The 22,872-nt window shown below is 48.8% G+C and overlaps 1 protein-coding gene and 1 pseudogene across 3 annotated transcripts in view; both read left to right on the top strand.

Annotated features, from left to right (window-relative positions):
- The window catches only part of LOC144094325 (uncharacterized), a 241,601-nt gene that overhangs the window by 104,965 nt on the left and 113,764 nt on the right, over positions 1-22,872 (top strand). The gene's annotated exons all lie outside the window — the stretch shown is intronic.
- On the top strand, positions 2,974-7,411 carry LOC144094435 (uncharacterized; annotated as a pseudogene).

Here is a 22,872-nt window from a genome sequence, read left to right as displayed (position 1 = left end):
ATATCCAGTTTTCAGTTTTTGTAAAATGGCGACGTTTGTCCAGCTAGAAATTGTATTTAAATGCTTTCTGCACCAAAAAGGGCTCGGTGATTAAGTGACAGGTGCATTAGCCTAGCCTCTGGGATCGTACCAAAACTGTCTCGATGCACCACAGTTTACTTGCAATGATGGTGGCACACATTTGATTACACAGGCTAGCTTAAATTTCTCCTCAGTTTCCTGGATGTGCTGTAGGTTCACATTAAGGGCCTTTCTTGATCCCTACAGGAGTGCCCTAAGCACCAGTTTTCTTAAGGATGCTCATGTATAAAGGAGACAAGTGTAATGTCAGCAGTTTGCAAAATTTTTCAGTGTGAAAGCACTATTTTACATGGTCAAGCCCAGCCAATAATCTTGTGGCATCCCTGACCCTGAGATACCGGCAGAAATAAAATAATATTGCTGCGACTGGGTTTCGAACCCGTGGCAGCGCCAACAGATCAGCTTCACTGGCCACTGCACAAGAGCGCTATACTATCCCTGCAGCCGGTCACGCCTCATGTGTCAAGCTGCAACACACTCTCGCGCTGTGCATTGCACATCGTCGTCTTCATCAACTTCCATCTGTGGCACGAACAGATCAGATCACCTAAACCTCGATCAGAGCTTAACGTGAGTCTAATATCATCGCCAGATGTGCCAACCAGGGTAAACTCATGCTTCTGCATATCTACTCGGTTAAGCTACATTAATACCCGACCACTTTTTTGAGCCCTAATTCATGTGCATCGCAGCCCACCAGTGGGCCACCCTTTGATTTCCTTGGTTGCAGTGTGATGTGCCTGCCATGAGCTACTGGCGAAAGCAACTTGTTTGAGCTGCCAAGAGATGGCGCGAGCAACCTTGCATGCACATACTAATTTATGAGAGTTGTTTTGTGCTTACTGAGCCATCCCATGTTTCATTACATGACGGTGAGTCACTGGTGGTCTACTTCACTCCACATGCTAAGAAGTTTTCAACAAGCCTTTGATGTTTTTTTGGGCAGTATCAAATAACTTTGTTTTTTTCGCCAGTAGAAGGAATTTAAGGTTGTTTAGCTTTAGCCAAATCATGCACCGCTAAGATGTCCCATTTGTATTGCAAAACCTCTTTTGATCACTGCAGCTAAAGTAGCCAACATTGCTGAAATTGCAGTCATTTACCAGGTTTTCCTAGGTTTCATTATTGCTCGCTGTTGGCGTTTTCCCACACTTTTTCTTGCAGCCCCTCTGAATCATGCGGCACTGATTGGCTCACCTGCTGTGCTGGTGAAAATTGGTTGAAAATTGTTTTTTTGGGGTGGGAAAGGAAATGTTGCAGTATCTGTCGCGCATATCGGGGGACACCTAAATTGAGGTTGTTAGGGAAGAGATAAAGGAGGGAATGAGGAAGAAGAAAGAGGTGCCGTAGTAGAGGGCTCCAGGATAATTTCGACCACCTAGAGATCGTTTAACGTGCACAGCACATGGGCACCTGCTTCATTATGCAAATTTCCCTGAGCCATATTGTTCCAAAACACGATTTTACTTGCTCCAAAAATTGTTCCAAAGTGACTTTGTGCAGTCCCACCCCTGTACCCTGTTTGTTGTGAAAATGAATCCCATAGCTAAGATAATTCCAAATCCTATTATGTATTCTATGTTGATGATCTTCAAATAGCATGCACATCCTCCAGGCTATCAACCTGTAAGCGACAGATACAACTGGCATTAAACAGACCTGCGGTTTGGGCAGACAGAAATGGGTTTAAGTTCTGTTGTTTGCAAACTGTTCTTTGCAAACAGCAACTGCAAAAACAGTTGCTGTTCTTTTCTCGCTCAAAAGAGGTTTGCAGATTGATCACTTCCTGCACATAAATGAAATTATACTTCCAGTAATACAAGAACATAAATTTTTGGGCATATCATTTGACAAAAAATTGGCATTCCTCCCACACATAAACATGGTCAAAAAGAAAGCGTGCCAGTCCGTGAATATACTCACAGTACTGTCACAAATATGCTGGGGTCCTGATGGAACATGTCTTTTACAAGTCTGCCGGTCTATAGTACGCTCTACCTTAGACTATGGATGCGTTGTGTATAAATCTGTGAGGACATGATATCTTAATCAACCTGACCCAGTGCATAACCTTGGCTTAGGTCTCTCAAATGGCGCATACAGAACATCAGTGTTGAAATCAGTGAACCCTTTCTTACAGACAGAAGACACCTTCAGAACACTATTGAACAACAAAACCCAGTCAGTCAGACCACACTTTCTCCGCTTCGAGGGACATCAGGAATACTGGATACCCCGCCTCAATTAGGCGCACAACCCATGGTACAGCTTTCCCACTGTATGTGACTTTGCGTTAGCACACTTGGACAATATTGCAGGAATACTTTGCACTACAAGAAAACTATGTGAACTTCATAGAATTTTACACTGACTGCTCAAAACCAGCACATTATGTCAGAAGCACGGTAGTAAGAGGAAACTGGCAAAAAATAGCAAGGCTGCCAAACTGTGCATCCATTTTTAATGCTGAATGTTATGCTGTCTCTGTAGCTGTAAGCAGAATAATAAATAGCAGTATGAAAACAGCATAACCTATTCACTTAGCCTGCTCATGGCATTACATTCCAGAAGTGCAGCCGGATCATTATTACGAAGCGTATTGCACAACACAGAGAAAATAGCAACAAAGGGGCATATGATAAAATTCTGCTTGGTGCTGAGCCATATTGGAATAGATGGAACTGAAGGAGCCGACCTGTGTGCTGCAGAAGCTCGCAGTCATGAAATTAAGAAAGTCAGCATGCCCGTAGAGACTGCATACAATTAATACAGAGTAATTTGAATGCTAAGTGGCACACAGTTTGGGATAATGAAATCCTCCTACAGCGCCAAGCTACAAGACGTGTTCATCCCCGCGCATACTATATCTCCTAGAAGAGCTAAAAGCAAACCATGGTTCAACAGTGAGTTATACGCTCTAACAGAAAGAATAAAGCGAGTCTACCTGAAACTTATAAAAAGGCTTTGTCCTGTGAATCTGGCTGAACTAAAAAGGTTGAAGTCTGAGTTTAAATCGCTGACAGGAACAGCAAAACTTTCTTACTTTTCTTCATGAGGAAACAGGTTGGTACAGGATTCGAGACAATTCTGGAAACATGATCGCAGTCGCGGCAAACACGACTGCTCGGTACCACTGATAAAAAGTGGTGAAACGCTCATTGAAGTTGACACATGTAAGGCTGTGAAGTTTAGTAAATATTTCTTGTCAGTATTTATTTCATCCCACTCGCGAGTTCTACAGATTCCAACAAGTGCTGATCTGATGCCAGAAGTTATCTTTAGCATAGCAGGTATTCGCAAGTTATTGTGTAATGTGAACCCATCGGTTGCAAGCGGCCCAGATGATTTGCCAGCAGCAGTTATCAAAAATTGTGCTGATACATTGTCATTGTATTTTACTCGATTATTTCAAAAAAGTTTGCAAGAAGGGACTCTGCCAAAAGACTGGAAATTGGCTCGCGTTGTGCCCGTCCACAAAAGTGGAGCGAGAAATTTGGTGCAAAACTATAGGCCAGTGTCCCTAACAAGTATAGCTTGCAAGACAATGGAGCATGTAATTTACAGTTCTATTATGTCGCACCTCATTAAACATTATTTACTTAACCCTGCTCAGCACGGGTTTCGCCAAGGTTTGTCTTGCTCTACACAGCTGGTTGAGTTTACATACGATATTGAAGTTGCTATTGATAAACAGAAAGTTATTGATTGCATCTTTTTGGACTTCCAGAAGGCATTTGATGTTGTTGCACATGATCTCCTTGTTTCTGAATTACGGAGCTACAATTTGAACGAAAGAGTCATTGTATGGATTTCTGAATACCTATCTCTACGACAGCAGTGTGTAGTTGTTGGTGGTTGCTCCTCGAAATATGGCCCTGTCACTTCGGGTGTCCCCCAGGGCTCTGTTCTGGGGCTGATTCTTTTTTTGTTATATATAAATGATATTAATACTGATGTTACTTCTTCATTTAGAATGTTCACAGATGACTGCGTGATTTATAGAATTATAGATGGTGTGCTTGATGTGCAAAGCCTGCAGGATGACTTAGACAGGATAGCCATGTGGTGTAATAATTGGGACATGACTTTGAATACTAAAAAGTGTGTACACGTCACCTTTTCGAGGAAGTGCTCTTACCCTTCTTATATATACACTATAAACCATGCGGCCTTGAAAAAAGAACAAAATTATGAATACTTAGGCGTTTATCTTACTGCTGACCTGAGATGGTCAAAACATGTTAATTACATCGTAAAGAAAGCTGCTGGTATTCTAGGTTTGTTAAGAAGAAATTTCAGCCATCTTCCACAGCATCTCAAAGAACAGCTATATTATACTCGCGTCCGCACAGTACTCGAATACGCGTCAGTGTGCTGGGACCTGCACACACAAGAACTTATTGATAAATTGGAAAAAATTCAAAATAGGGCAGTCCGCTTTATCCTTGGAAATTATGACACGGCATTCAGTATCTCAGAAAGCAAAAAGATACTTCAGTGGCCAGAACTTGATACTCGAAGAAGAAATCTAAGATTAAAGTTTTTACACAATATTTTCTATTCCAAAACTGGTATAGACGGAACGAAATATTTGAAGCCGCCTTTCTATGTCTCAAAGCAAAGGGACCACAATTTAAAGCTTTATGAATTTCCTTTTAAAGGTGACGTACTCCGATATTCGTTTTTTCTGCATACAGTTCGCAAATGGAATGCCTTGCCGCCGCATATTGTTAATGTTGTACCAAATGAAGCTTTTTTTCACGCATTAAGTGCATGATTTCTTGTTTTGTGAATGTGAAAGTGCCCCCCTGCCGTAATGCCGAAAGGCGATGCAGGTACCAAATAAATAAATAAAAAACAACAAACTGCATTATCTAAAGCCTGTCCCCGGGGAATGGAAGACCTGTACACACCCGGAACGATTAATAGAAGCAATTTTATGTCGTCTGCGCATAGGACACACACCTGACACATAACTTCCTACTGACCAATCAAGACAATCCTCTTTGTGAAAGATGTTGAGACGAATTCACACTAAACCATATTTTACTGTTGCGCTCAAAGCTAATAAAAAAGTAACCATCATCATCATCAGCTTGACTACACCCATTGCAGGGCAAAGGCCTCTCCTGTGTCTCTCTAATTAACCCTGTCCTTTGCCAGCTGCGACCACCCTATGCCTGTGAACTTCCTAATCTCGTCCACCCATCTAAGCTTCTGCCGCCCCTGCTATGCTTGATTTCTCGTGGAATCCACTCCGTTACTTTCAAGGACCAGCGGTTATCTTGCCTTCGCGTTACATGCCCTGCCTAAGCCCATTTCTTCCTCTTGATTTCGACTAGGATGTCATTAATCCGCATTTGTTCCCTCACCCACCCTGCCCGCTTCCGATCTCTTAACGTTACACCTATCATTTTTCTTTCCATGGCTCACTTGTTGTCCTTAACTTAGACTGAACCCTTTTCGTTAGCCTCCACGTTTCTGACCCGTAGGTGAGTATCGGTAGCATACAGCTGTTGTACATTTTTCTCTTGAGGGATACTGACAACCTGCCATTCATGATATGAGAGAACTTGCCATATGCGTTCCACCTCACTCTTATCCTTCTAGTTATTTCCCTCTCATGATCCGGATCAGCTGTAACTACCTGCCCTAAGTGGATGTATTCCTTTACCACTTCCAGCCCCTCGCTGTCAATTGTGAACTGCTGTTCCTTTGCTAGATCCCCGCAGCGGGGCATCTGCAGCTTGCAGGCGTTGGTGAGGGGCGACACCACGGGTGCCCGAGCATCCGCAGCACACCACTTTGGCCCCAGCGTCCTGTAGACGGCACCTCCGGCCTGACCCGACCGGGGGAAATCGGCAGTCGCGTTTTCCTGTCCTCCTCTCTATCTTTTACTTTCCTATCGTCTCTCTCACAACTCTCCTGTCTCCTCCTCCGTTCCCGTTCTTTTCTTACATATTTCATAGGCGGCAAGGGTTAACTTTGTGTGGCGTAACTACCCTGAGTTGCCCATATTTGATTATAGCAGTGTGGTGTACAGCTGGCGTGGGCAGGACTTACAAGTTCCTGTCCCGTCTCCTTGTTGGGCTCCATGGTGGGTGGCTGGCACCATGGCCGAAGAACACACTTTTTTATGGCTACCTCTCTCCTTTCAAATGATCACCCTCTGAAAAGAGGGCGGACCGATGTCACCTCCCAGTTTTTCAGCAAAAAGAAAACTACCTTCCCAAAGTACCACATCGTTCATAGTGAACAAAAAGAAAAGCCAGCCAGACTTATATCCCCGTTTCTAGTATCCAAAGTTCTCACAGGTTCCCTGGGCCCTAAGTATAAAGTGACAAAACTAGCTAGTGGTGACCCTTTGCTCGAACTGATCGATATCACTCAGATTTCAAAGCTGGCAAGCATCGAAACTTTTGGTGATATCCCTGTCTCCGTGACTCCACATAGATCTCTAAACACAGTGCCTGGTGTCATTTCTGACAATGACTTCTTGCAACTAACCGAAGAAGAAATGCTCGAAGGATTGTCAGATCAGAATGTGACTAATGTACACAGAATCAAAATCCGTAAAGAAGAGAAGGAAATTCCGACAAAGCACCTGGTTCTGACCTTCGCCTCCTGCACCTTGCCCGAGTCAATCGAGGTAGGATATGCAAAAATTCCCGTCCGTCCATATATACCTAACCCTCGACGCTGCTTCAAATGCCATATGTTTGGCCACGGCTCCCAAAGCTGCCGCGGCCGCGATACCTGCACCAAATGTGCCTCCAGTGATCACTAATCAAACGACTGTGATGCTGCTCTGCGCTGTACAAACTGCGAAGGCGACCACGCCGCTTATTCAAGGTCGTGCCCTGCATGGAAAAGAGAAAAGGAAATAATCACCATAAAGACCAAAGAAAATATAACATTTAAAGTGGCAAGACAGCGTTACGCAACTCAGGGAAAATTCTCTTTCACTGCACGTACAAACTTCGCCGATGTGGTGCATGGGCGCGGCACACCACAGCGGCCTTCGGTACCTGCCCAGCTCACGCCTAGTGAGGCTGAGGCAGGGCCATCCGCGCCTCTGGCAGATGCAGCGAAAGCTGCTATGCCACCCCCAAAAAAGGGCCTGCCGGCCACCAAGTCGGCAGCCCACAAGGCTTCCCCCTTTCGGGAGAAGCCCACAACCTGCCTGCCCGCGTGCTCCCCGCGGATCTCCAACGCCTCCAGTGAGGCGATGGACACAAGTTGGAGCTCACCTCCGCCGCTGCGGAGGTGGAACTCTCTTGACCGCAAAAAAGAAAAAACCTTAACAGGCCCTCAGCAAGGAGGGACCTAAGGTCTCAATACAATCCCCCCACCCCCAAATCATCATGGCGTTCCTTATCCACTGGAACTGCCGTGGAATTCTAAATAACTATAGTGACGCAACAGATATCCTGAATTCTCTATCTCCTATAGCACTGTGTCTGCAGGAGACCAACTTGGAACCTTCGCATAAAAATATTTAAAAAAAGTATAAAGTCTTTCGCCGTGACTGTGGGCAAGCAAATAGGCTCTCTGGAGGCGTTGCTGTTGTAGTTCAGAGTGGCGTTGCAACCCATGAAATAAAGCTCCAGACGAATTATGAAGCCGTTGCAGTCACCCTCCTAAGCTTTAAAACAATTACCGCATGCTCTATATATCTTCCACCACATCTCACCGTTATACTACAAGGTCTAGAGGAGCTTTTTAGGCAGCTACCAGAGCCATATCTGGTAGTCGGGGACTTTAACGCGCGCTCCTCGTTTTGGGGGAGTGAGCAGACAGACACTACAGGTTGGGTTTTAGAAGATTTTTTTCTGTGCAACAACGTCTGCTTGCTCAATACAGGCAAACCCACATATTGCTCTTCATCCTCAGGTAAGATGAGTTGCATAGACTTGTCTTTTAGCTCTCCATCCGTTTTTACCGATTTTAAATGGGATATTCTTGATAACCCGTATGGAAGTGATCACTTTCCAGTGGTAATTAACCGTGCATCACCACCACCAATAATCCCAACAAAACCACGCCGTTGGAAGCTGCACTTAGCGAACTGGCCACTATTTCAAGAAAAGGCCTGTCTGGGTAAAATTTTTGCCGATAATCTTAGCGTTGACGAACTAAATGAAAATTTTACATGTATTATTGCGGCTGCTCGTCTAGCCATTCCTCAATCGTCGGGAGTAGTACGGCAAAATAATATGCCCTGGTACACACAAGAGTGCAAAGGAGCAAAAAAAAAAACAAAACAAAGCCTGAGGAACTTTCCGAAGGTACCCCACACATAACAACCTCATAAATTTTAAAAAGGCGAGAGCAAATGCACGGTACATACGTCGCAATGCTGAGAAAACTTCGTGGAAAATCTATTTGTCGTCCATAAATGGTTCAGTTACATCGAAACAAATGTGGGAGCAAGTCCGCAAACTTAATGGCAGCTTTGCTCCTTTCACAATTCCTTTCCTAACAGCTCCGGATACACAAACAAGCATTAGCGAACAGGCCGACAAACTAGGGGAACACTTTGCCACAGTTTCTAGCTCCTCACACTACACCCAATCATTTTTAATGCACAAGAACACAATTGAAAAACGACTGCTGACAAGTGGCAGTGCAAATGAACATTACACTAAATTAATTACACTACAAGAAATCCGTACAGTACTTTTGGCCGGAAAACAGACAGCACCAGGCCCAGACGAAATTCATTATGAAGTGCTTGCTCACCTCTCCGAAGATGCTGTAGAAGCTCTTCTAAAATTCTTCAATAAAATATGGCAGTCTGGAAAAATGCCTGAGGCGTGGAAAAACACCGTGGTTGTGCCATTCCTGAAATCTGGAAACCCGCCAACTTTGGCTGGTAGTTACAAGCCAATAGCACTTACGAGTTGTCTTGCTAAATGTTTTGAAAGTCTGCTACTTTTCAATAATAAACCACAATCGATCAAACATTTGTTACTGCGCTTTGAAGATGCATGTCATGAACTCGGAATACTAGATGCTCTACCAAAAATTGCCCCGAGGCACGATCCATTGCCACCATGGTACTGTCTTTTGCTGCTTGCGACTTCACGCTAACACAGTTTCGTAAAAAACAAACACCACATGAACATGTACTATAAGAATACTTGGCTTTGAAAGAGAAATATTCAAGCTACATGGAGTTTTACACAGATGGCTCTCAAACAGCGATGCACGTTGGAAGTGCCGTAGTACAGGGGAAATGGGAAAAAATAGTAAGATTGCCAAGTTATGTATCAATCTTTACTGCCGAATGTTACGCATTGTGTATGGCTGTGGACAAAATAGTACATGAGAACATCGAAAAGAGTATAATATACACAGATTCCCTCAGCCTACTCACAGCGCTGCAGTCAAGAAATGCAGTTGAACACTTAGTAGGCCACATCATACACAGCACAGGAAAAGTCACAACACAAGGACATATGATAAGGTTCTGCTAGGTCCCGAGCCACGTCGGCATAGAGGGTAACGAGAGAGCAGACTCAGCAGCAGTAAAAGCTCAAAATGGTGAAATCAAAAATATGAACATACGTTTTAAAGACTGCATGAATTTCATACATAACAAATTAAAGAACAAATGGCAGAAAGAGTGGGTCACTGTAGTAATCTTATGTCGCCTTCGCATAGGACACACACATTTGACACACAACTACTTACTTACAAAGAAGCCAAACCCACTTGTGAAAGATGCGGCGACGAGCTCACACTAAAACTAAGCCATATCTTATTTACATGTTCAAACCTATAAAAGCTAAGAAAGAAGTATTTTAGTCAATTCTATAATCAAAGCATTCCATTTCACCCAGCACTACTCTTGACTGATAATGCAATTGTTGACATTTCTTATGTTTTTAACTTTTTACGAGAGGTTGGTTGTCTTAATGAACTGTGAATGCCTCACTTTTATGTGATACACCTCAGCCACTTTCTCATTCCTGAGAAGAATGCTGAGGTGTGTATTTCATTGTTTGGGGGCCACGATATCCTTCCTCCCTTCCTCTGCAAAGGATGGCCGCTGAGGTTACCTGACCTCTTTTAAAGCTTTTACCATTGGCCATTTCGAAAAATTCTGCCTTTTACCTTCACTAGATGGTGAGAAATAACATTTTAGGTCCTTTACACCACGGCTTCCTTTATGTCACATAAAATCCGGGACAAGACAATTTTCTATACCTTGCGTTTGGCGCATGATGGCCTCAGCCACCTATGTGCCATAAAACCCAACACAACACAACGCAACTGTTCCGTTGCTAGACTGTTTAACATTACTTTGGTTTTCTGCGTGTTCATTTTTAGACCCAGTGTTCTCCTCTGCCTATCTAACTCGGTGATCATGATCTACAGTTCATCTCCAGTGAATACAGTGAATATGGTCAAGTCTCGAGTATCATTTACGAAAGCCTGCCTAATCATTTGGTTGATTGAAGTCCAAGGTTTCCCTGACTCTAATAGCAATTACCTTAGTAAATACCTTGTAGGCAATGGACAGTAAGCTGATCGGTCTGTAATTTTTCATGTCCTTGGCATCTCCCTTCTTGTGAATTAAGATAATGTTTGCATTCTTCCAAGCTTCTGGTACGTTCGAGGTCATAAGGCAGTGCATATACAGGGTGGCTGTTATCTGATCCTCACCAGCTGTTTTTCCCCTTTGCATTGCTCCTAAAGCTTTCGTTACTGACGAGATGACGCATTGCTGTGCGCCACTGTCTCTCTCATTAACACTATGATTACATTGACTGCTGTACAGATTTGTGTAGAACTCTTCGGTTACTGTAACTATCCTCTCCTTATTGCTAATGACATTGCCCTCCTTGTCTCTTAACGCATACATCTGGTTTTTGCCTATGCCTAGTTTCCTCTTCGCCACTTTCAGGCTACCTCCATTCTTTAGAGCATATGCTCGATTCTCTTTATATTAAACTTCCTTATGTCGGCTACCTTGCACTTATTTATTAACTTCGATAGCTCTGCTAGTTCTTTGCTGTCGGTAGGGTTAGATAGATGCCCTCATGTTTTGGCGTTTCTTAATCAGATCTTTTGTCAGCTGAGATAGCTGGCCGGTATCGTTTCGAACCGTCCTACCGCCTACTTCTACTGCGCACTCCGTAATGATAGCTGTCAGATTATCGTTCATCGTATGAACGTTAAGATGTTTTCCTCAGTTAAAGCGGAATATCTGTTCTTCACCGATATCCTGAATTCCTCTGTTTTCTCTCTTACCGCTAACTAGTTAATGGACTTCCTTTTCACTTGCTTCTTCTGTTCCCTCTTCAAGCCTAAGCTAATTCGAGACCTTACCATGCTGTGGTCGCTACAGCGCACCTTTCCGAGGACGGCCACATCCTGAACAATGCCAGGCTGAGCGCATTGTATGAAGCCGATTTCATTTTTGTCTCACCGGTATGGCTCTTCCGGTCCACTTGCTGTTCTCTTGTTTGCGGAAGAAGGTATTCATGATCTGTAAATTATTTCGATATGCGAACTCAACTCTTCCCTGCTATTCCTAGAGCCTATCCCATAGTCTCTACCTGCCTGGTTGTCAGCCTGCTTCTTGCCCACCTTTGCATGGAAGTCACCCATCAATACAGTGTACTGTGACTTTACCGATTCCACAAACGGTCTGATCATTATGGCTAGATGTAGGTGCGTAGGCCTGCACCACCTTCAGCTCTCACCTCTTATTGAGCCTAATTATGACAGCTGCCACCCTTTCGTTAATACTGTAGAACTCGTTTACGTTGCCAGCTATATCTTGATTGGTGAGGAACTCCACACCTAGTTCTTGTCTATCTGCTAATTTGTGTAGCACACTATGTGCCTGTCCTTTAGTACTGTATACTCCTCACCTGTCCTCCTAACTTCACTAAGCCCTATGACATCCCATTTAATGCCCGCTAGTGCTTCGAACAGGACTGCTAGGCTAGCCTCACTGGATAATGTTCCAGTGTGAAACGTTGCCAGGTTCAGATTCCAATGGCGGCCTGTCCGGAGCTGCAGAGATTCTTAGCACTCTCTGCTGTGTCACAAACCTGACTGCCGCATTGGTCAGTTGCTCCGCAGCCGCTGGGGACTGAGGGCCGAGGGTTAATTGGTTTGTTCATGGAAGGTTGTGGCCAAGTCCTACACCAGGGTGGCCAAGTCCTGTTCTGGTGAGGGAGTGCATTGTCAGGTGTGGTCACTAAGATCAGGCCCCGGTTCAGGGCTAGTTATGCAATTCCATCGACATGCAGAGATTTTTCTTTTTCTTTTTAGGGCACTAAAGACATCAGGGGAATAATCATCTCGGACGATATGAATGCTTACTTGAAATATTTTGACAGAGCTACAGATGGAAGAGGGAAGATGTTAGGAGAATTTTGTGGTGCCCATGGTCTAGTAATGGTTAATACAGAAATAAAATGTGAGGGGAAAATAACATGGGTAAGAATTAAGTCTCACTCAACTATTGACTATTTCCTAATGTCACACAAACCGTATTACAGGTTAGGGGGCATGAAAATTGATGAAGAAGGTAGAAAAAGCCCGGGGAGTGACCATAGAATAATTAAAATTACATTTGGTATTGTCAATTGAAGCTCAGGGGAGGGAACGTAAACATAACCTCACCGATGCACAGCTGCAGGAAGTGTCGGGGGACACATTGAAGACTTGGTGTATATCCAAGCAGCCTAATATGCTGCTGCCCCAGTGGGGGTTTTGAAAGGGAGCTAGAGAAGGGCCAGACCGAAGAAGGAAGGGAAGTCAGACAGAAAAGGGGAATGGAATGGACACCTGAGGAGGCATTAATTGGAGCCAAAATAGTGGGTGAATAGGCTGCTGCTGCTGCTGCTGCTGCTGCTGCTGCTGCTGCTGCTGCTGCTGCTGCTGCTGCTGCTGCTGCTGCTGCTGCTGCTGCTGCTGCTGCTGCTGCTGCTGCTGCTGCTGCTGCTGCTGCTGCTGCTGCTGCTGCTGCTGCTGCTGCTGCTGCTGCTGCTGCTGCTGCTGCTGCTGCTGCTGCTGCTGCTGCTGCTGCTGCTGCTGCTGCTGCTGCTGCTGCTGCTGCTGCTGCTGCTGCTGCTGCTGCTGCTGCTGCTGCTGCTGCTGCTGCTGCTGCTGCTGCTGCTGCTGCTGCTGCTGCTGCTGCTGCTGCTGCTGCTGCTGCTGCTGCTGCTGCTGCTGCTGCTGCTGCTGCTGCTGCTGCTGCTGCTGCTGCTGCTGCTGCTGCTGCTGCTGCTGCTGCTGCTGCTGCTGCTGCTGCTGCTGCTGCTGCTGCTGCTGCTGCTGCTGCTGCTGCTGCTGCTGCTGCTGCTGCTGCTGCTGCTGCTGCTGCTGCTGCTGCTGCTGCTGCTGCTGCTGCTGCTGCTGCTGCTGCTGCTGCTGCTGCTGCTGCTGCTGCTGCTGCTGCTGCTGCTGCTGCTGCTGCTGCTGCTGCTGCTGCTGCTGCTGCTGCTGCTGCTGCTGCTGCTGCTGCTGCTGCTGCTGCTGCTGCTGCTGCTGCTGCTGCTGCTGCTGCTGCTGCTGCTGCTGCTGCTGCTGCTGCTGCTGCTGCTGCTGCTGCTGCTGCTGCTGCTGCTGCTGCTGCTGCTGCTGCTGCTGCTGCTGCTGCTGCTGCTGCTGCTGCTGCTGCTGCTGCTGCTGCTGCTGCTGCTGCTGCTGCTGCTGCTGCTGCTGCTGCTGCTGCTGCTGCTGCTGCTGCTGCTGCTGCTGCTGCTGCTGCTGCTGCTGCTGCTGCTGCTGCTGCTGCTGCTGCTGCTGCTGCTGCTGCTGCTGCTGCTGCTGCTGCTGCTGCTGCTGCTGCTGCTGCTGCTGCTGCTGCTGCTGCTGCTGCTGCTGCTGCTGCTGCTGCTGCTGCTGCTGCTGCTGCTGCTGCTGCTGCTGCTGCTGCTGCTGCTGCTGCTGCTGCTGCTGCTGCTGCTGCTGCTGCTGCTGCTGCTGCTGCTGCTGCTGCTGCTGCTGCTGCTGCTGCTGCTGCTGCTGCTGCTGCTGCTGCTGCTGCTGCTGCTGCTGCTGCTGCTGCTGCTGCTGCTGCTGCTGCTGCTGCTGCTGCTGCTGCTGCTGCTGCTGCTGCTGCTGCTGCTGCTGCTGCTGCTGCTGCTGCTGCTGCTGCTGCTGCTGCTGCTGCTGCTGCTGCTGCTGCTGCTGCTGCTGCTGCTGCTGCTGCTGCTGCTGCTGCTGCTGCTGCTGCTGCTGCTGCTGCTGCTGCTGCTGCTGCTGCTGCTGCTGCTGCTGCTGCTGCTGCTGCTGCTGCTGCTGCTGCTGCTGCTGCTGCTGCTGCTGCTGCTGCTGCTGCTGCTGCTGCTGCTGCTGCTGCTGCTGCTGCTGCTGCTGCTGCTGCTGCTGCTGCTGCTGCTGCTGCTGCTGCTGCTGCTGCTGCTGCTGCTGCTGCTGCTGCTGCTGCTGCTGCTGCTGCTGCTGCTGCTGCTGCTGCTGCTGCTGCTGCTGCTGCTGCTGCTGCTGCTGCTGCTGCTGCTGCTGCTGCTGCTGCTGCTGCTGCTGCTGCTGCTGCTGCTGCTGCTGCTGCTGCTGCTGCTGCTGCTGCTGCTGCTGCTGCTGCTGCTGCTGCTGCTGCTGCTGCTGCTGCTGCTGCTGCTGCTGCTGCTGCTGCTGCTGCTGCTGCTGCTGCTGCTGCTGCTGCTGCTGCTGCTGCTGCTGCTGCTGCTGCTGCTGCTGCTGCTGCTGCTGCTGCTGCTGCTGCTGCTGCTGCTGCTGCTGCTGCTGCTGCTGCTGCTGCTGCTGCTGCTGCTGCTGCTGCTGCTGCTGCTGCTGCTGCTGCTGCTGCTGCTGCTGCTGCTGCTGCTGCTGCTGCTGCTGCTGCTGCTGCTGCTGCTGCTGCTGCTGCTGCTGCTGCTGCTGCTGCTGCTGCTGCTGCTGCTGCTGCTGCTGCTGCTGCTGCTGCTGCTGCTGCTGCTGCTGCTGCTGCTGCTGCTGCTGCTGCTGCTGCTGCTGCTGCTGCTGCTGCTGCTGCTGCTGCTGCTGCTGCTGCTGCTGCTGCTGCTGCTGCTGCTGCTGCTGCTGCTGCTGCTGCTGCTGCTGCTGCTGCTGCTGCTGCTGCTGCTGCTGCTGCTGCTGCTGCTGCTGCTGCTGCTGCTGCTGCTGCTGCTGCTGCTGCTGCTGCTGCTGCTGCTGCTGCTGCTGCTGCTGCTGCTGCTGCTGCTGCTGCTGCTGCTGCTGCTGCTGCTGCTGCTGCTGCTGCTGCTGCTGCTGCTGCTGCTGCTGCTGCTGCTGCTGCTGCTGCTGCTGCTGCTGCTGCTGCTGCTGCTGCTGCTGCTGCTGCTGCTGCTGCTGCTGCTGCTGCTGCTGCTGCTGCTGCTGCTGCTGCTGCTGCTGCTGCTGCTGCTGCTGCTGCTGCTGCTGCTGCTGCTGCTGCTGCTGCTGCTGCTGCTGCTGCTGCTGCTGCTGCTGCTGCTGCTGCTGCTGCTGCTGCTGCTGCTGCTGCTGCTGCTGCTGCTGCTGCTGCTGCTGCTGCTGCTGCTGCTGCTGCTGCTGCTGCTGCTGCTGCTGCTGCTGCTGCTGCTGCTGCTGCTGCTGCTGCTGCTGCTGCTGCTGCTGCTGCTGCTGCTGCTGCTGCTGCTGCTGCTGCTGCTGCTGCTGCTGCTGCTGCTGCTGCTGCTGCTGCTGCTGCTGCTGCTGCTGCTGCTGCTGCTGCTGCTGCTGCTGCTGCTGCTGCTGCTGCTGCTGCTGCTGCTGCTGCTGCTGCTGCTGCTGCTGCTGCTGCTGCTGCTGCTGCTGCTGCTGCTGCTGCTGCTGCTGCTGCTGCTGCTGCTGCTGCTGCTGCTGCTGCTGCTGCTGCTGCTGCTGCTGCTGCTGCTGCTGCTGCTGCTGCTGCTGCTGCTGCTGCTGCTGCTGCTGCTGCTGCTGCTGCTGCTGCTGCTGCTGCTGCTGCTGCTGCTGCTGCTGCTGCTGCTGCTGCTGCTGCTGCTGCTGCTGCTGCTGCTGCTGCTGCTGCTGCTGCTGCTGCTGCTGCTGCTGCTGCTGCTGCTGCTGCTGCTGCTGCTGCTGCTGCTGCTGCTGCTGCTGCTGCTGCTGCTGCTGCTGCTGCTGCTGCTGCTGCTGCTGCTGCTGCTGCTGCTGCTGCTGCTGCTGCTGCTGCTGCTGCTGCTGCTGCTGCTGCTGCTGCTGCTGCTGCTGCTGCTGCTGCTGCTGCTGCTGCTGCTGCTGCTGCTGCTGCTGCTGCTGCTGCTGCTGCTGCTGCTGCTGCTGCTGCTGCTGCTGCTGCTGCTGCTGCTGCTGCTGCTGCTGCTGCTGCTGCTGCTGCTGCTGCTGCTGCTGCTGCTGCTGCTGCTGCTGCTGCTGCTGCTGCTGCTGCTGCTGCTGCTGCTGCTGCTGCTGCTGCTGCTGCTGCTGCTGCTGCTGCTGCTGCTGCTGCTGCTGCTGCTGCTGCTGCTGCTGCTGCTGCTGCTGCTGCTGCTGCTGCTGCTGCTGCTGCTGCTGCTGCTGCTGCTGCTGCTGCTGCTGCTGCTGCTGCTGCTGCTGCTGCTGCTGCTGCTGCTGCTGCTGCTGCTGCTGCTGCTGCTGCTGCTGCTGCTGCTGCTGCTGCTGCTGCTGCTGCTGCTGCTGCTGCTGCTGCTGCTGCTGCTGCTGCTGCTGCTGCTGCTGCTGCTGCTGCTGCTGCTGCTGCTGCTGCTGCTGCTGCTGCTGCTGCTGCTGCTGCTGCTGCTGCTGCTGCTGCTGCTGCTGCTGCTGCTGCTGCTGCTGCTGCTGCTGCTGCTGCTGCTGCTGCTGCTGCTGCTGCTGCTGCTGCTGCTGCTGCTGCTGCTGCTGCTGCTGCTGCTGCTGCTGCTGCTGCTGCTGCTGCTGCTGCTGCTGCTGCTGCTGCTGCTGCTGCTGCTGCTGCTGCTGCTGCTGCTGCTGCTGCTGCTGCTGCTGCTGCTGCTGCTGCTGCTGCTGCTGCTGCTGCTGCTGCTGCTGCTGCTGCTGCTGCTGCTGCTGCTGCTGCTGCTGCTGCTGCTGCTGCTGCTGCTGCTGCTGCTGCTGCTGCTGCTGCTGCTGCTGCTGCTGCTGCTGCTGCTGCTGCTGCTGCTGCTGCTGCTGCTGCTGCTGCTGCTGCTGCTGCTGCTGCTGCTGCTGCTGCTGCTGCTGCTGCTGCTGCTGCTGCTGCTGCTGCTGCTGCTGCTGCTGCTGCTGCTGCTGCTGCTGCTGCTGCTGCTGCTGCTGCTGCTGCTGCTGCTGCTGCTGCTGCTGCTGCTGCTGCTGCTGCTGCTGCTGCTGCTGCTGCTGCTGCTGCTGCTGCTGCTGCTGCTGCTGCTGCTGCTGCTGCTGCTGCTGCTGCTGCTGCTGCTGCTGCTGCTGCTGCTGCTGCTGCTGCTGCTGCTGCTGCTGCTGCTGCTGCTGCTGCTGCTGCTGCTGCTGCTGCTGCTGCTGCTGCTGCTGCTGCTGCTGCTGCTGCTGCTGCTGCTGCTGCTGCTGCTGCTGCTGCTGCTGCTGCTGCTGCTGCTGCTGCTGCTGCTGCTGCTGCTGCTGCTGCTGCTGCTGCTGCTGCTGCTGCTGCTGCTGCTGCTGCTGCTGCTGCTGCTGCTGCTGCTGCTGCTGCTGCTGCTGCTGCTGCTGCTGCTGCTGCTGCTGCTGCTGCTGCTGCTGCTGCTGCTGCTGCTGCTGCTGCTGCTGCTGCTGCTGCTGCTGCTGCTGCTGCTGCTGCTGCTGCTGCTGCTGCTGCTGCTGCTGCTGCTGCTGCTGCTGCTGCTGCTGCTGCTGCTGCTGCTGCTGCTGCTGCTGCTGCTGCTGCTGCTGCTGCTGCTGCTGCTGCTGCTGCTGCTGCTGCTGCTGCTGCTGCTGCTGCTGCTGCTGCTGCTGCTGCTGCTGCTGCTGCTGCTGCTGCTGCTGCTGCTGCTGCTGCTGCTGCTGCTGCTGCTGCTGCTGCTGCTGCTGCTGCTGCTGCTGCTGCTGCTGCTGCTGCTGCTGCTGCTGCTGCTGCTGCTGCTGCTGCTGCTGCTGCTGCTGCTGCTGCTGCTGCTGCTGCTGCTGCTGCTGCTGCTGCTGCTGCTGCTGCTGCTGCTGCTGCTGCTGCTGCTGCTGCTGCTGCTGCTGCTGCTGCTGCTGCTGCTGCTGCTGCTGCTGCTGCTGCTGCTGCTGCTGCTGCTGCTGCTGCTGCTGCTGCTGCTGCTGCTGCTGCTGCTGCTGCTGCTGCTGCTGCTGCTGCTGCTGCTGCTGCTGCTGCTGCTGCTGCTGCTGCTGCTGCTGCTGCTGCTGCTGCTGCTGCTGCTGCTGCTGCTGCTGCTGCTGCTGCTGCTGCTGCTGCTGCTGCTGCTGCTGCTGCTGCTGCTGCTGCTGCTGCTGCTGCTGCTGCTGCTGCTGCTGCTGCTTGTACTACTACTACTACTACTACTACTACTACTACTACTAGGAGGTTTTGGGCACCTGAGGCAACAAGGGAAGAGGCCGTCCAACACAGGAGGGGAGAAAGGTAAGAGGAACATGTTAGACAAACAATCGAAGCAGCATTAGCAGAGCTTGAAACAAACGGACAAGAGGAGAGCCATGACGGCAAGGGGATGGGACCAAATAAAAAGGGAACAGCAACAGGTGAGATTAATTAACATACTAGGCCAAAAAAGCAGATTGAGATTGCAACAGATCACTGATAAAATAATAGAGGGAGAAGACGTACCACCAAACCGGTTTCGAACGATTCCTTTGAATCACTCCAATTTGGGTTCAGTTGGAAGATGGCGAAAAAAATATGGGTTCCGTTCGGTTGGGTTCTGGGCAAAAATACAAGTTTTTGTTCCTGGTTCGGTTGTATTTCAACACCCTGGTTTGCATGCAGCATGCAATAGTTCCTTTGGGAAGACTGGGAATTCTTGTATCCAATTGGAGAGTGCAATAAGGAAAAGGGAACACATTTGAATGGCTCTGCAAGGTTGGCCAACATGTAAGGATGGTGCCCCACAGCTCCCGCAGTTGAGCTGCTGCACTGGGCCAACAGCAAGACCACTTGAGGATTTGGAGAGCAGAGCTGCTTTGCCCCTCTACAAACAGCTTAGCTGTTGTTAATCCACCGTGGACGGATGAGGGTAGGGCTCTGTACTGCTTCACCGGTGATGGAGCGACCGACTAAAGAACAAGATCTGTGCTCGACATGCGCCATACAGCAGAGCCAAAGGAGAACTACTGCCAAAGCTTGTGAGCTCAACCCCTCAAATTACAACAGCAATGGCGACAGCATGTAAATGATGACAGCAAAAAAAAAGTCATCTTAGAGCCAAATACAAAACACTAAGGAAGCGAATCAGCTAAAAAGTTCTAAGATGTGCATGTGCACCTGCCGTTAACATGAGTGAATCCAAGGGCAGTGACTAAATAGTAGCCGTAAAGTTCCAAAATGCAAAGGGCATAGCTAGGTGCGAAAGAAAATAGTGAAAGAATTAAAAAAAACTAAAAATCTAGGAGGCAGTGTTGATAGGCGAAAAGAGGAATGGTCCGTCCGCCGATTGTCAACAATAAAAAGCAATTAAGGTACAAAGAGGTGCTTCAGTTAAGGAAAGGTGGAGGAATGATGTCAAAGCCATCATGAAGCACTCGAATATTGTTTGGGGGAGGCTCAGTAATTTGCTGAACCTAAAAGAGAAGACTGTAGTAGATGAAATAGTCACACATGACACTCACTTGTCTGGTTCTCAACCAGCAGATGCTTTCAATAATTTCTTCGTGTCTATTGCAGAGGTCACACAGCCCAACCAATACCTCAACAGCATGAATCAAAAGGTTAGCGAAACCGAGTTTTTAACCCCTGTTACAACTAACGAAATTCTCTCGCTCCAACAGTCGCTGAAAAATAGTAAAAGTAAGGACATTGACGACCTCCAAATATTGCCAGCGAAGTACACATCCCACATACTTGCACCGATATTAGAATACATAATAAACTTGGCATTTTCCTCAGGAACTTTCCCCAAAAAGCTAGATTGCCAAGATTACCATAATTTTTAAAGGAGGAGACGAAAATAATTTCTCCAACTACCGACCTATATCGATCTTGCCAGATTTTTCGAAATGTTTTGAAAAGCTTCTACAAGTGTGCATTACAAGCTTTATTAACAAACACAAAGTCATATCAGCTTCCCAGTTTGGTTTTGTCGCAGGAAAATCAACAGAAACAGCGTTATTAACCATGAAGGAAATTATATTAGTCATTTTAAGAAAAAGAATTAACTCTCGTGGTTTTTGTAGATTTTTCTAAAGCATTCGACTCCATAAATCACAAAATATTATTCCTTAAACTTGAGCACTATGGATTTCGTGGCACATTCCTTCAGCTTTTAATAACATATTTAGAGCACCGCCAGCAACGGGTTGTAATTAATAATTCTTCATCGTACTTAAGATCCATTCATTCTGGCGGGCCGCAAGGCAGTATTCTTGGACCTACACTGTTTAACATCTATATTAACGACATTGTGAACATTGACAACAGCACTAAATGTATAATGTATGCAGATGATGTCAGTATATTTTGTAGGGCTAAAACAGTTAATGACTTGACATTAAATGCTAATGAAGCTTTGTGCAAATTCGTCGAATGGAGCGCTGAATCTTTGTTGAAAATTAACGCTACCGAAACTAAAGCTGTACTTTTTAGACCTAAGAACAAACCACTAGAACATTTACCTACACTAACGCTTGGTTCTCAAAGCATTGAAATAGCGGCGTCAGTAAAGTGTCTAGGTGTGAAACTGCAGTGCAATCTTTCCTGGGACATACACATCGACAATCTGGCTAAAAAACTTGCAAAATGCGTAGGCATGTTGTGCAAAGTATGCTCTTTACTACCTCTGAGTGTTAAATTTCTATTTTATAATGCACTATTTTTATCTAACCTTTCATATTGTCATCTGGTGTGGGGTACAACCACATGGTCAAATACATATAGGTTACAGAAAATACAGAAAAAGGTCATTCATATCATTGCAAATGCCCCGTTTACTGCTCACACTCAACCTCTTTTCGCATCATTAAATGTAACTCCAATTAATGACCTGTATAATTTATTGCTAAGTAAACGATATGAAAGAAAACGGAAAAATCATGACGCATTCTTTGATGGCACAGCTAACTTTCGGCCCAAAGCTAATTACTACCCAACACGTAACAACGACGTCTGGTATGTGCCATCCTTTCGTACTAATTACGGTCATGAAATGCTCCGACATATAATTCCAACATTTCTTAATCGGCGCAATGAGCCCTCAGGACCTGATGAGACGGTTTTTTTTTCTTGCTGCTAGTTTTCTCCTCCTTTCTCCTTCTTTATTTTCTTTTTGTTGTTCTTCGTTTTGCATTCTTCAGTGTTCCTGAGCGTTTCGTGTTAATTCTGCCGACTTTACTTATTTATTATTGCAAGAGGATGTTCACTAATTTTTGATTGAATAGGATGTTTACCTATGCACTGTAGTCTTTTTTTTTTATTGTTCTGTCCGTGTTCTATTGCTGCCGGTTTTTGTGTACGGGGGTGCACCCCTCTGTCAAGCCAGTCATAGGCTTTTTGGGTGCACCCCTAACATCCCTGATGTTGAAAATAAAGGTATCTGTATTTGTATGAGAAAATAACTGACCAGAATGCCTAGCTGAGGCTGAAACGCAAGAAGCAATCCCGTCCCATTCAGAAAGACCTTTCTTTCTCGTTGAGGAAGGTTGGTGGCGTGCTAATACATGCATCCCTATCCTTTTCAGTGGAAAAAAACCATCAGTTTTATTTCTATTTTCCCATCGCCGTTGCTAATAGTTTTGTGTTTGAGACCAAAGGCGGAGTAGATTGCAATGGTCGGACATATATGCCCCGCATTTAGCAAGTGCTCATTTCCTCTCTTATTAAAATGACGCCTAGTCTAGGCAATGTATATTTTTCCACACGTGAGGGGGGCACCACTTCTGGCCGGTATACTAGCTAGCATGTTGCAGGTTGCCTTTTCTTCCGGTTTATCATTGAGAATGTCTGAACCAACTCACGTGGGGATAAAAGACGATGTTTACATCATACCTTGCAGCTACTTTTTATAGTTTTGTGATAGTTGGTGGAGGTACAGAACGACCCGCACCATCTTCCTCTTAATTGCGCCAGGCCCTTTTCCAAGCAAGGATCTCCAGTACGCATGTGAATCAGGGGCGGCACAACTCTCTCAAGTAGGCAAACGACCTTTTTTCTTTTACTTTAGTGGTCTCTACAGTGGCGTAAAAGATCTTGTAAAATCACCCTTGTGGCCTGATGCACACAAGAAACAAAACTTAGGAGGTCAGTGCAAGATTGAGAGGACATAGTAGTAGTGCTAAAATCTAGGATGACAGGAAGAAGAAGAGAACACAGGTGCTAGGCATCAACTGACTTTATTCTCGGAAATACCACAGATTTATAGGCTAAGATCACGTGCCAAAAAATCAACAATCAAACCGCTTGCGTGACGGCACTTTTCAATACAAGAACTTGAATTCCTTAGCAGAGAGATAAACATTCAGTTTGCTAACGCACGATTGCCTTTCCACGTGTATAAGAAAGGCTTCCAGTACCTCCCACTTTTTGGCACCTGATCTTAGCCTATAAATACGTGGCATTTCCGAGAATAAAGTCAGCTTATGTCTAGCACCTGTGTTGTCTTCTTCCTGTTGTCCTTGTTTTTTAGCGCTACTACTACTACTATGTCCTCTCAATCTAAACATCAATTCGCCCAGATTTCAGCCTTCAGTGCAAAAACATTTTAGAGTACGCTCTCTGTAGGTGTTTCTGTTATAGTGGAGAGTGATGTTACAATGCACGAAGTCAATCATAAAACCAAAAATGAAGCT

Source organism: Amblyomma americanum, chromosome 6 (assembly GCF_052857255.1).
Source record: "Amblyomma americanum isolate KBUSLIRL-KWMA chromosome 6, ASM5285725v1, whole genome shotgun sequence".
In the NCBI taxonomy this organism is placed as follows: Eukaryota; Metazoa; Arthropoda; class Arachnida; order Ixodida; family Ixodidae; genus Amblyomma; species Amblyomma americanum.
Note: the sequence above shows the minus strand (reverse complement) of the source record. Positions and strands in the feature narration are given on the sequence as shown.